General features: G+C 36.5%; 1 pseudogene; it reads left to right on the top strand.

The window, feature by feature from the left end:
• The first annotated feature begins 1686 nt into the window (after positions 1-1686).
• LOC122136288 lies at positions 1687-9484 on the top strand (annotated as a pseudogene).
• Positions 9485-11945: the final 2461 nt, after the last annotated feature.

Below are 11945 nucleotides of genomic sequence, written 5' to 3'. Positions count from 1 at the left end.
CAACAGGCCCGAAAAACCAAAAGGCCAGCAATATCCTCCTCTGCACAAACCTCCACCTCCTCTGCACAAGCCTCTACCACCTCTGCTCAGCAGGCCCTCGCACAAGTCTCCACATCATCTGCACCATCACAGTGCGCAAGCCTCCACTTCCTCTGCCACAAGCCTCCATTTCCTCTGCTCAGCAGTCCCTCCTGAAAATGAGAAGACCACCCCAACCCTCCTCTGCACAAGCCTCCACTTCCTCTGCACAAGCCTCTACCACCTCTGCTCAACAGGCCATCCTGAAAAAAAGACCACCCAAACCCTCCTCTGCACAAGCCTCCGCATTTCCTCTGCTCAACAGTCCCTCCTGAAAATGAGAAGACCACCACAACCCTCCTCTACACAAGCCTCCACCACCTCTGCTCAAAAGGCCCTTGAAAAAAGAAGACCACCCCAACCCTCCTCTGCACAAGTCTCCACATCATCTGCACCATCACAGTTTTTTCCTCTCTTTTATCAATCCAAAGCATCATCAACCATGTTAAAAAGGAAAGGTTCCGAGGACCAAAAACAATGTTCATCAAAAAGGAAGAAATGAAGGGAGGGAGACATGTTTTCCACACTGTCTTTTACAGTTATTTATTTTTTATAGTTTTTCAGTTGAATGGTGCATATTTTGCAATTAAATTTGTTAAAGAAAAATGAATGTGTGTCCTTTTCATGTCTTTTAGGTAATCAATTCCTGTGTACTTTGGAGTACTATTATTGCCACTTACTGACCTGTCTTGGTATGACTGTAGCATCTGCAGCATTTACTTCCAGTGATGGTACTAAGATGGGCTAATAAGGTCAATGTAGGCACTGAACATATGAGAAGAAAATGCTGTGTTTTCTTGAATAATACTGAGGCATAATGCAAATATGAAACTATCTAAAAAAGAGCCACTTGTCAATAATGATGATCAGGGTTATACATACTTAGGCTGTTTATATATTTGGGCCCAGGGGCCAACAAGTTGTGTTAAAAGTGTGTCGCATACATAGTACCCTCTCGGGGGGCAAGGAAAAAAAGTTCAGGCTCAGGAATTTTTTTCACTATCAGCCCTGCATTGTTTTGCATATAGAGCTGTATATATTCCTCTCTTATTAAACGCATTATTCTTCTGTAGTGTTATACAGAACTGACCAACTTCAGCGATCATGTGTGATTTACTCACAAACTGAAGAAAAGATTGTGTTCTTCAAGACACTTTGTGACTCTTCTTACTTCATACACAAAAAAAGTTTAAAGTTCTGACAAAATCGTGATTTCTTGATGATTTGATGTTTTGGAATAATGATTTAATGATTTCTAAATATAGAGAAGAAGTAGAAAGGAATGACTGAGAAGTCAATAAGTGCTCCTCTGCTGCTGTCTACTGGTCATAATGGTGATTTATATAAATGTTTTTTAATTTACATAAGTGTTTGTTTAACACAAAGTATATTTTGGTCATCCCATTAAATATAACATTCAAATTTGATAATTTTAGAGCTTTAAAGTGCTGGAAACAGTTGTGTTGGATGAGAACGCATGAGTTACTTCATATACAAAGTGTTCAGAAGTCCTCCTGCAAACACGGGGCATCTGTTGGTGTGTGTTCACCTGTTCATTTAGCAGTAATCTCTGTGTGTGTGTGTGTGTGTGTGTGTGTGTGTTTACAGAGTAATGACTCCTGCTGAAGCTGACATGCTGTTCCTGGAAAATGCAAAGAAACTCTCCATGTACGGAGTCGACCTGCATCATGCCAAGGTAAAAGAGAGTGTGTGTGGGTCAGTGTCAGAGTATGTGTGTGTGAGAGTGTGTGTGTGTGAGTGAGAGAGTGTGTGTGTGTGTATGTGTCAGAGTATGTTGTGTGTGAGAGTGTGTGTGTGAGTGTGTGTGTGTGTGTTATCTGTGTGCGTATGTGTGAGAGTGTGTGTGTGTGTGTGAGAGAGTGTTGCGTGTGTGTGTATGTGTGTGTGTGCGCGGTGTGTGTGTGAGAGTGTGTGTGTGTGAGAGAGTGTGTGTGTCAGTGTCAGAGTATGTGTGTGTGTGCGTGTGTGTGTGTGTATGCGTCAGAGTATGTGTGTGTGCATGTGTCAGAGTATGTGTGTGTGCGCGTGTGTGTGTGTGTGTGTCAGAGTATGTGTGTGAGAGTGTGTGAGAGTGTGAGTGTGTGTGTGCGCGTGTGTGTGTGTCTGTCTGTGTGTGCGTGTGTGTGAGAGAGTGTGTCTCTGTCAGAGTATGAGTGTGTGTGTGTGTGTGTGTGTCTGCTGTACTAACACTTCTCTCCTCAACCTGCTGCAGTGCTGCTCGTCCTGACATTACAGTTAATAATCACGTTAGATTAAGACAATTGTTTTCTAATACAAGTTTTCTGAAACGTCCAAATAGATCTAATTACATTTAAAGTATAAATAGATAAAAAGTACAATGAAATAAACACTTAAAAGTGCATTTTGGTATAGAATAGAGCGAAACTAGATGTTGTTAATCAGTGGTATATGCTTTTGTTGAACACTTCTGTCAACTTTTTAAAATAATAATGTTTAATAGTGCAATTTGTGGCGGAAAACTACATTACCCATGATGCTGTACAGAAAATTCCACCAATCAGAGAGTTGCAGTGACCAACTTAGCTCCGCCCACTCCCATGAAGCACAAAATACTTTTAATTTATTTTCTTGTTTTCAAATTTCAAAGTTTGTAGAAAAACGAGCTTGAAGCTAGAATTAAACTGATCTTTATTTTGATGTATTGCATGTTCAGATATTCATACAACAAAATATTCTGGGTGCCATGCAGTTTCAGTGAAAATCAGCAAGGTTTGTGGTGTAAATGCATCCGTGGCACCTTCATCAAGCAGTGTGTGTAAATACATCTAGAGCCACTTCAGATGCAGCGTCTGTGTTCTCTGCAGTGGGACGTACTGCACCTTTAAATGACGTCGTTCAGGCTCTGCGCAGCTGCTCGTATGATCATAGATGAATGTGCTGATGTTAACACACTTTCACGCTGCTGCAGCCCCTCTCTCTCTCTCTCTGTGTCTGTCTCTGTCTCTCGCCCCTCCTCTGCTGGCTCAGCTGCTCAGCCGGCTGTTTGAGTGTTTAGCAGCGGTGCAGGAGGAGGTAAGATGCTGGGTGTCGTCTGTGTTTGTGGATATTGTCTGTGATGGTTATTGTAGTGTCCTCTATATCAGCTCAACACGAGCGTCTCGCAGCTTCATCGTGAATCACGCTCCTGTAAGCGCTGATGGTTTTCTCGCCGAGTCACGCTGATGCTGCAGACGCTCGTGTTGAGCCGCAGTGCTTGGATTCATTCGATCGTCTCCTGCTGTGAGTGTTTAAAGAGACGCTTCCTCATTCTGAACATTCTGTAATTTTAAGTCTTTTTTTTTTAATATTTCTATTTAGATTATATTTATTTTATTTTAGTTTTTGTATATATTTTAGTACTTGAATTTAAACTGTATTTCAGCTGGTTGCCAAGGCAACATTTTTAATTTAGTTTAACTTTTACTAAAATAGATAAAAATGTAAATTTTATAATACATACAGAAATTGATTAGAAAAACATATACATATAATACTATACTATACATAAAAAATAAGTTTTTATTAATATTTTAAGTGATTTATATATTTTATATTACATTTTCATTTTAATGTTGAAGATTTAATTGTGTTTTTGTCCTTTTTTTATTTTTTTCATTTTTTTTAAAATAAATTGAAATTGAAATAAAATAAAATAACATAAAATGAATTTACTTTAATTTACCAAGGCAACATTTCTTAAAAAGTAAAATATGAAACTAAAAAGTAAAATATAATAGAAGAAAAAAATTAAAAAAAAACTCTATTATATCAACGATATAAAAATAACAGGGATTTGTTGTGTTAGTGAGTGGATTGAGGTTATTTTATTTACATTTTTAGTAATTTCGTAGTTTTCATTGTAGTTTTTGTGTGTGTGTGTGTGTGTGTGTGTTTAAACTGATGAAAATTGTATTATATTGATAACTATACAAAAAACACAATAAAATTCTGAAATATAAAAGAATGAAGAAAATATAAAAATATAATTTAGTTTAAATCTAATTTATTCATTTTAATTCGTGGTTTCAACTAAAAATTTAAAAAAAATTCTTTGCAACTAGCTGAAATAAAATAATTTTAATTTTTTTTGTTTAATTTTATGCCATTAAACGTTTATTTCATGTAATAAAAATTATTATAATAATTTTTTTCAGTGGTTTTAGTTTGTGTTCTAATAACCCTGCTGTGAAGGCAGCCGTAATCTCTATTTTTCATGTTGTCACGGTGATGAGTGTGTAAAGCGGTTCCTGTGCCGGATCGGTGTGTGTTTCCGTCAGGATTCGGAGGGTGTGGAGATCATGCTGGGAGTTTGTTCCAGCGGCCTCCTCGTCTACAGAGATAAACTGCGCATCAATCGCTTCGCCTGGCCCAAAATACTCAAGATCTCCTACAAGAGGAACAACTTCTACATCAAGGTGCGGCCGGGAGAGGTGAGATGAGACGAGTCTTGTTCTCTCTTCAGATGGACCGCTGTTAGTCTGATCGTGTTTGATCGAGAGTGAAACGCTTGTCTTTCTGTTCTCACTCAGCTGGAACAGTTCGAGAGCACCATCGGGTTCAAACTCCCCAATCACAAAGCAGCAAAGAGACTCTGGAAAGTCTGCGTGGAGCATCACACCTTCTTCAGGTCAGCAGCGTTCATTAATATTATCATTTTTATCTTATATTTCTTATATCTTCCCTTTTGATTTTAAATGTGTTTTAGTCATTTTATTCATTTTTTATATGTATGTCTTTTTAGTTTTTACTAATTTTTTTTATCTCAGTTTGCCATTTTACTGCTTCAATTTAAATTAAACAAAAGTTTAGTATTATTTTAGTATCATTGAGATACAAAAAAATTATAATTATTATTATTTTGAGTTAGTTTTTATTTTCATATTTTTTCCTGTTGATTTTAGTAATTTTAGTATTTTTTTTTGTTTTCTAAAATATGTATATTTATTTCAGTTTGTCATTTTAGTACTTCAATCTAATGTTTAGTGTTATTTTAGTATCATTGAAATGATACTTTTAATAATAGTTAGTTTTAATTATGTTTTTATTATGTTTTTATATTTTCTGCTTTATTTTTTAAAAATATGTATTTAAAAAAAATGTCTATATACTTTTTATTAATTAATTTTATTTGAAAATATTAAAAAATTATTTTTAATTTTAGTTCATGAAGTTAAATTAAATGAAAATTAAAAATGTTGCTTTGGCTACTAGCTAAAATAAAATATTATTTTTTATATTTTATTTTGTTTTAATTAGCATTTTTAATTGTGCTTGCCATAATGTTCTTTAAATATTTGAGTGTCTTCAGTGTTTTTATCATAAAAAAAAAAATGTTTCTTCTGTGATGTTTTTTTTTTTTTTGTTACGAAATCACTGTGGTATAAACAAATGTTGTGTCATCATAAAAACCACATATTTCATCTTTTTTGCTTGAAACTGTGAAAGATTGCCATTAAAATCTTCAGACCTGTTTTGCATGAGTGAAATGTCTAAATGTAAACGATCACTAACTAGTGGTCTGAATCTTGCGTCCTGATAGGCTGGTTTCTCCTGAAGCTCCTCCCAAGCGCTTCCTGTCGTTGGGCTCAAAGTTCCGCTACAGCGGCCGAACACAAGCACAGACGCGTCGCGCAAGCGCTCAGATCGCTCGAGCCGCGCCGCAGTTCCAGCGACGACACACCGTCACAGCCGGCATGGACAGCAGTGCGTAACTCACACCAACCTGCTAGTCATATTTATACTTAACTTGATGTCTTTATTATTTAATATATGTTTGAATAAATCTAAGTTTTTTTTTGTTTTTGTTTTTTTTACAGCTACCATTTTAATGTTTATATTTAAACCACAAATTGGAATAAAAACATAATTTTATTATTTAAAAATTTGATAAAAAATCTGTGCAATTTAAATTGCTTTACAACTCCGTTTTGGTCTAAGTGTTGATTATTAAATACATTTAATTCAATTAATTATTAAATCAAATTTTCAGTTTCCTCAGTGTTTTTCTGAATGATTGTAACAATGTATCTGTGTGATCAGCGACGGTCAGCCATGACGACGGGAAGAACGACAAACCTGCTGTTGCTATAGATGACTTCATCGCCATAGAAACGCCGGAGAAGAAAGCAGAGGAGATGAACTCAGTGGAGGAGGAGAATAAAACCAACAGTGACGAATCGGAACAAGCCCCGCCCCCCTCCGTCACCAAGGTAACCGTCAAATGAATGACAGTTCAGTAAAAGTCAAATGACTGTTTGTCTGCATAATAACAAAAACACTATTATTACCAATGACGTGTGGGTTTTAAATGACGAGCAAAATGTTCAAATAAAGCTTGGAAAACGTTTCATAAAACCTCCCAGCTTCCCAATAATGCTCTGTAAAATGTTCTATTTGTTTTCTAAAATTTATTTTTATTTCAAATCAAAAAATTAAAATAATATAATTTTTTTTTTTTTTTTATGATAATCAAAAAGGATGTCTAATCAGTTCTAACCAGCTTTCTCTCTTCTCTCTTGAATACACACATTTTAGTTTCAAACATGCATAATTTTTTATGCATGCATGTTTTCTCTTGCCATTTTCTCCCGGACAGAGAAATGTGTAGAAATTTCTACATTTTAGGCATTTTTGTTTTTAGTGCAGTAGTTGTTGGTTGTTTTCTGTCCTTTGCTAACCAGCTGTCTTACTCTTCTCTTGACCACACATTTTTGTTTCAAACATGCATACTCTTTTTATTTTATGCGTGCATGTTTTCCCTTCGCCGTTTTCCTCCCTCCATCGTCATCAGTCGTGTCCGTACTCATCGGATCCGTTGGGATCTGAGCTCTCCTCCCGTCTTCTCCCGTCTCGTCCACCAAAGTGCGCAGGAGACGCAGGGAAAGCAGCCGCAAGCGCGCCTCCTCCGTGAGTCCGGCCAAAACCACGGCGGGCTGCCGGCGGCGTCAGGCCCAAGCGGACCGTAAAGCGGCTCTTCTGGAGGAACAAGCGCTGCTTCTGTCCGCACGCAAGCAGAGACTGAACCAGAGCCGCAGCAGAGGAGGCACACTCTTCTCCTTCTCGCTGCACCTCCCCGATCTGCCCTCGCTGCTGGACGAGGACGGTTACCTGATCTTCCCTGACCTCACCGAGCTGCGCTTCCTCCCCGAGAGCCTGCATCACTTCATGCCCATCAAGTCTCCCTCGCTCATCCCCTGCTTCCTCTTCATCTTCTTCTTCCTGCTCTCCACCTCGTTCTCCGTGCCGTACGCGCTCACGCTGTCCTTCCCGCTGGCGCTGTGTCTCTGCTATCTGGAGCCCAAGGCCGCGTCGCTCGGATCGTCTCTGGCACAGGGCTTCCAGGACAGTTCAGAGGACGAGGTGTGTGTGTGTGTGTGTGTGTGTGTGTGTGTGTGTGTGTGCTTGATCCGGCGCCGTGTTTGGACTTTCATCAGTCTGATGAGCTTAGAGAGTGTGTTTCATCTGTTTGTTCTCATTCACCACATCCCGTGGGGTTATTGTCATCGTTATTGTTTGGAAAAGATCTTCCACAGATTAGGTGCCTCCCACAAATAGGGTGCAAAAACTGTATGTGTTATAAGATATGTGTCCCTGCAGCACAGAAGCAGTCATCAGTTGCACAGCTATATTTGTAGCAATAGACAACAATACATTGTATGGATCAGAATTATACATTTCTCTTTTATGACAAAAATCATTAGGATATTAAGTAAAGATATTTAGTAAAATTCCTAACGTAAATATATCAAAACTTAATTTTTGATTAGTAATATGCATTGCTAAGAACTTCATTTGAACAACTTTAAAGATGATTTTCTCAATATTTAGATTTTTTTGCACCCTCAGATTCCAGATTTTCAAATAGTTGTATCTCAGACAAATATTGTTCTATTATAACAAACCATACATCAATGGAGAAAATATTTATTCAGCTTCAGATGTATGAATTGATGAATTGACCCTCATGACTGGTTTTGTGCTCCAGGGTCACATATGTTATAAGAAGTGCTGGGCATTTGTGTCAAAAAATAAAAACTGTTTTTTTGTTTTGTTTTGTTTCAAAATTTAAATTTTCATTTATTTATTTTTCCTACATTTAACTAGTCAACTTAAAAACATAACTACAACATGATTCAAGTAACGTTTTCTTAATCAAGTGGATAGTGCAAACTGTCATTAATGACTCACCCTCATGTCGTTCCAAACCCGTAAGAAAGTAAGATATTTTTGATGAACTCCGAAAGCTCTCTGACCCTCCATAGACAGCAAGGATATTACCACTATATATTTAAGTTATTGAAGTTTGCAGTTTTGTGTCGGGACTGGCTGATATTTAAAACCCGATATGTGTGGTTCATCATTTTTTTTATATTAACATTTAATATAATTTGAATAATGAATAGTTTGAATTTAAATAAGCTACAACAGTCCAGATAACAGAGTGAAATGAGTGAAATGCTGATTTATATTTATGCTGATTTATATTTATGCATTTAGCAGATGCTGTCATTCAACACCACTTAGAATAGAGGAGGATAAGCAATTCATAAATTAATAAGTAATGAAAAATAAAAAAAAAAAATGACAAATCAACATTCAAAAATAAACACGACCAACTAACATTCATTCTTAATCAAACTCACACTATGTGCATGTAAAAGTTGTCACTACACTTCTTTAAACTTTCTTGGGACACTATAGCGCCACCTATCTGTGGAAAGTGCCTGTTGTTGTTTGTGCAATGCATTTTTACAAGTTAGGATGTTTACTTCATTTGCTCTTGTCTGATGCATGTTTTTCGTCATGCATAAAGCATCCGGTCAAACCTCCATCTGTGGAACATGCCTGTTATAGTCTGAAAAACGTTCTGTACATGTCATCCTCACTTGTCTGATGCATGTTGCAGAATGTATGAAGAACCGCCGTCAGGATCATGTGATGAAACCTCTCCATGCTCTTCTCATGCATCACATCAGGTTCATGTTCTCGTCATTACGAAAAGCAGACCTTCCTTCAATGTTGAGTCACACCCTCATATGATCGTCATGAAGAACTATTTATCTCTTGTCTATAATGATCTGAATAACGTGAAGTCTGATCGGGGAATTCTTTCCTTTATTGCTGCGTTCTGTCGGGATGTTCTTGCTCAAACAGACAGACAGCGATCAAACCGACTTCACGTGTGACGACGACACTTCAGCGACTGAGGTGTGTAGTTTAGTGGACTGTTATTCTCAATAGCTTGTGTTTTTGTGCTTTTAATGAGTGTATAACATGTCTCATGTCCTCTTTTTCAACTTATTACTCATTATAGTCTGACTTTGAGGACAACTTTGACATAAAGACACAGGTATTGATAATCTAAGGTGTTTTGAGAAGGCAGAAACCACTTTAAGGTGGTTTGATGGTCTTATGTGGGTTTTATTTTGAGCTGGTCAGGCTGAGAAACCAACTAAACCAGCAAAGACCAGCAAACCTCTGTAGGCTGGTTTGAAGCCAAGAATCATACATCATCATCATCATCATGTTTTGGTGTTTGTTTTCAGTTTTTACTTGTAAACCATTGTACACAGTAGCAGAAACCACTCTGATGTGGATTTGGTTGCTGAAAGGGTTTTAATTTATTAATCTAATTAATTACATGATGTGCTCATTAATTAATTAATTGCAAAAATTATCACGCATGAAATTACCTTTCTCTAAAATCATTCTGTTAAATGAGAAAAGCGTTGAATAGACATTGAGTCATTGAATCATTCATCAACCAGTTCATTCAGAAACAAAAGCAAGTGACTTTATGAATGAGTCACTGAATCATTGACTCACTCGATTTGTTCAGAACTGAATTGAATTGACAGACCTAGTTTTTATTTTATCCCTATTTCTCTCTTTGTCTAGTATAGCTTTATAAAATGGATTAAAGGAGAGAATGTGTTTGTCAAGCACAGTGATCTCATGTTGGAGGTTTGTGAAGCAGGAGGTGACGTGTGGGTGGGTTATTACTCATAAATGGTTTTGACCCTGCACCACAAAACAATAGTCATAAGCGTCCATTTTTTAGACATTTACATATCATCAGAATAAAGCTGAAAAAATTGTCTCTCCATTGATGTATGGTGTTGTTAGTAGGACAATATTTCGTCTGAGAATACAACTAGTTGGAAAATCTGGGAATCTGAGGGAGCAAAAAAATCTAAACTATTGATATTACACTCATCTTTAAAGTTGTTCAAGTGAAGTTGCTTTAGCAATGCATATTACATAATCAACCTTAAGTTTTGGATATTCGTTCACGGTAGGAGATTTACTAACTATCCTTATGGGAACATGATCTTTACTTAATATACCTAATGATTTTTGGCCTAACGCAAAAAATTAAACATGACTTGACGTGAATTTCAATCAGGTTAAGAAACGTTTGGTTCTGTGCTTTTTGTGATTTGGGAGAAACTTAAGAACTTGGCAACAGCAACTAGCTAAGATTTACAGCTCTTAGATTTTCTTGTAGTTGAGACAAATGTTTTAAATCTAGATCTTTACGTAAATTTTAAAAAAATAGCATTTTTGTATGTTCTTGTCATGATACTAAACTTTAATCAGTTATATTTTTTTTTTGCTTTGTTTTTTGTTTGTTCACTTTTTTCAATAAGAAATAAGCTGCTAAGTCTCCTTCTTTATAGTTAATTAAAAAACTAGTAAATAATTAATATTTACAACTACGTGTAAGTTGGAATTCATGTTTAGGTCTATTCTCAAAAATTGGTTTAAATGGATAAATGGATCATACTATCCATCACTATCATTTTAGTACGTATAAATCCCTACGAAAAATACAGTATGAAACCTAAAAAATAGAGCATTCATTCATTCCATTACAAAAAAAATATAATAAATAAGTCTGTTCGGTTTTGGGTTGTTACAGTCCATCCTGTGGTGTTTACCGTCATGGCACTGATGATTAATCTTGGCATGAACAGTTGGTTTTGTGATTTATGAGACATCTCACGCCTCCAGCCCGCTGACACGAACTGCTTGAACTGACCCTGCTTCCTCTCGATGTTTAATCTGTTCGTTGTCTCCTGTGTCTGGAGATGTTCGAGGAGGTTACAGCCGATATCGCTGACGATGTTTCATTAAAGCCGGATCATTCGGCCGATGCGGCGGAGGTGTAGATATTGCCTGTTTACTGCTTCATACACACGTTTATTACTGCCCTGTTTCTGTGTGTGGATGAATGGCACAGACGTGTGGTGTTCGTTTACTAGTTTACAAGTGGACATCGTAATGTTAATATTCCTGCTGTCTCACTTATACGAGCTCTAGAACTGTTCTGAGAGATGCTTTTGATTAATTACAGTTTTATGAAATCATTAACATGAAATCCAAAAAATCATGGAAAACACAGCATTTGTTGAACTAAATAAAACTTAATTTGGGTGTGGGGGCATATTTAACAGGGCCTTAAAATGTTAGAGTTAAGTTAAACTTTTAATAAAATTCAGTTTAGGTCATGGTGTAAGAGTTTCATGGTTTCAATTATTAGTTAGACATGTTTTTTTCATTAATAAAAAAATTATTGAACTGTTAAAACATTTTAGAAAAAATAAAAATAGAATTTTTTTTTTTTTTGAAAAACAAAAAACGTAATTTGGGAAAAAATAAAATGGATAAAATTCATAGGGCCCTACATATTAGGCCCACTATCTTAGAAAATTTAAATTTTTGGGGGAAAAACCTAAAGGTTATGAATTCACCCTAAAGGTGTGTTTCCCAAACATCTTTTCTTCGTCGGAAAAACGAACCTGTTTTAGTCAACGGGTGTTGTGAGGCGGACTTTTTACAGCGGT

Source organism: Cyprinus carpio, chromosome B2 (genome assembly GCF_018340385.1).
Source record: "Cyprinus carpio isolate SPL01 chromosome B2, ASM1834038v1, whole genome shotgun sequence".
Lineage (NCBI taxonomy): Eukaryota > Metazoa > Chordata > Actinopteri > Cypriniformes > Cyprinidae > Cyprinus > Cyprinus carpio.
The sequence above is the reverse complement of the archived record's forward strand: the minus strand, read 5'-3'. Positions and strand labels throughout refer to the sequence as shown.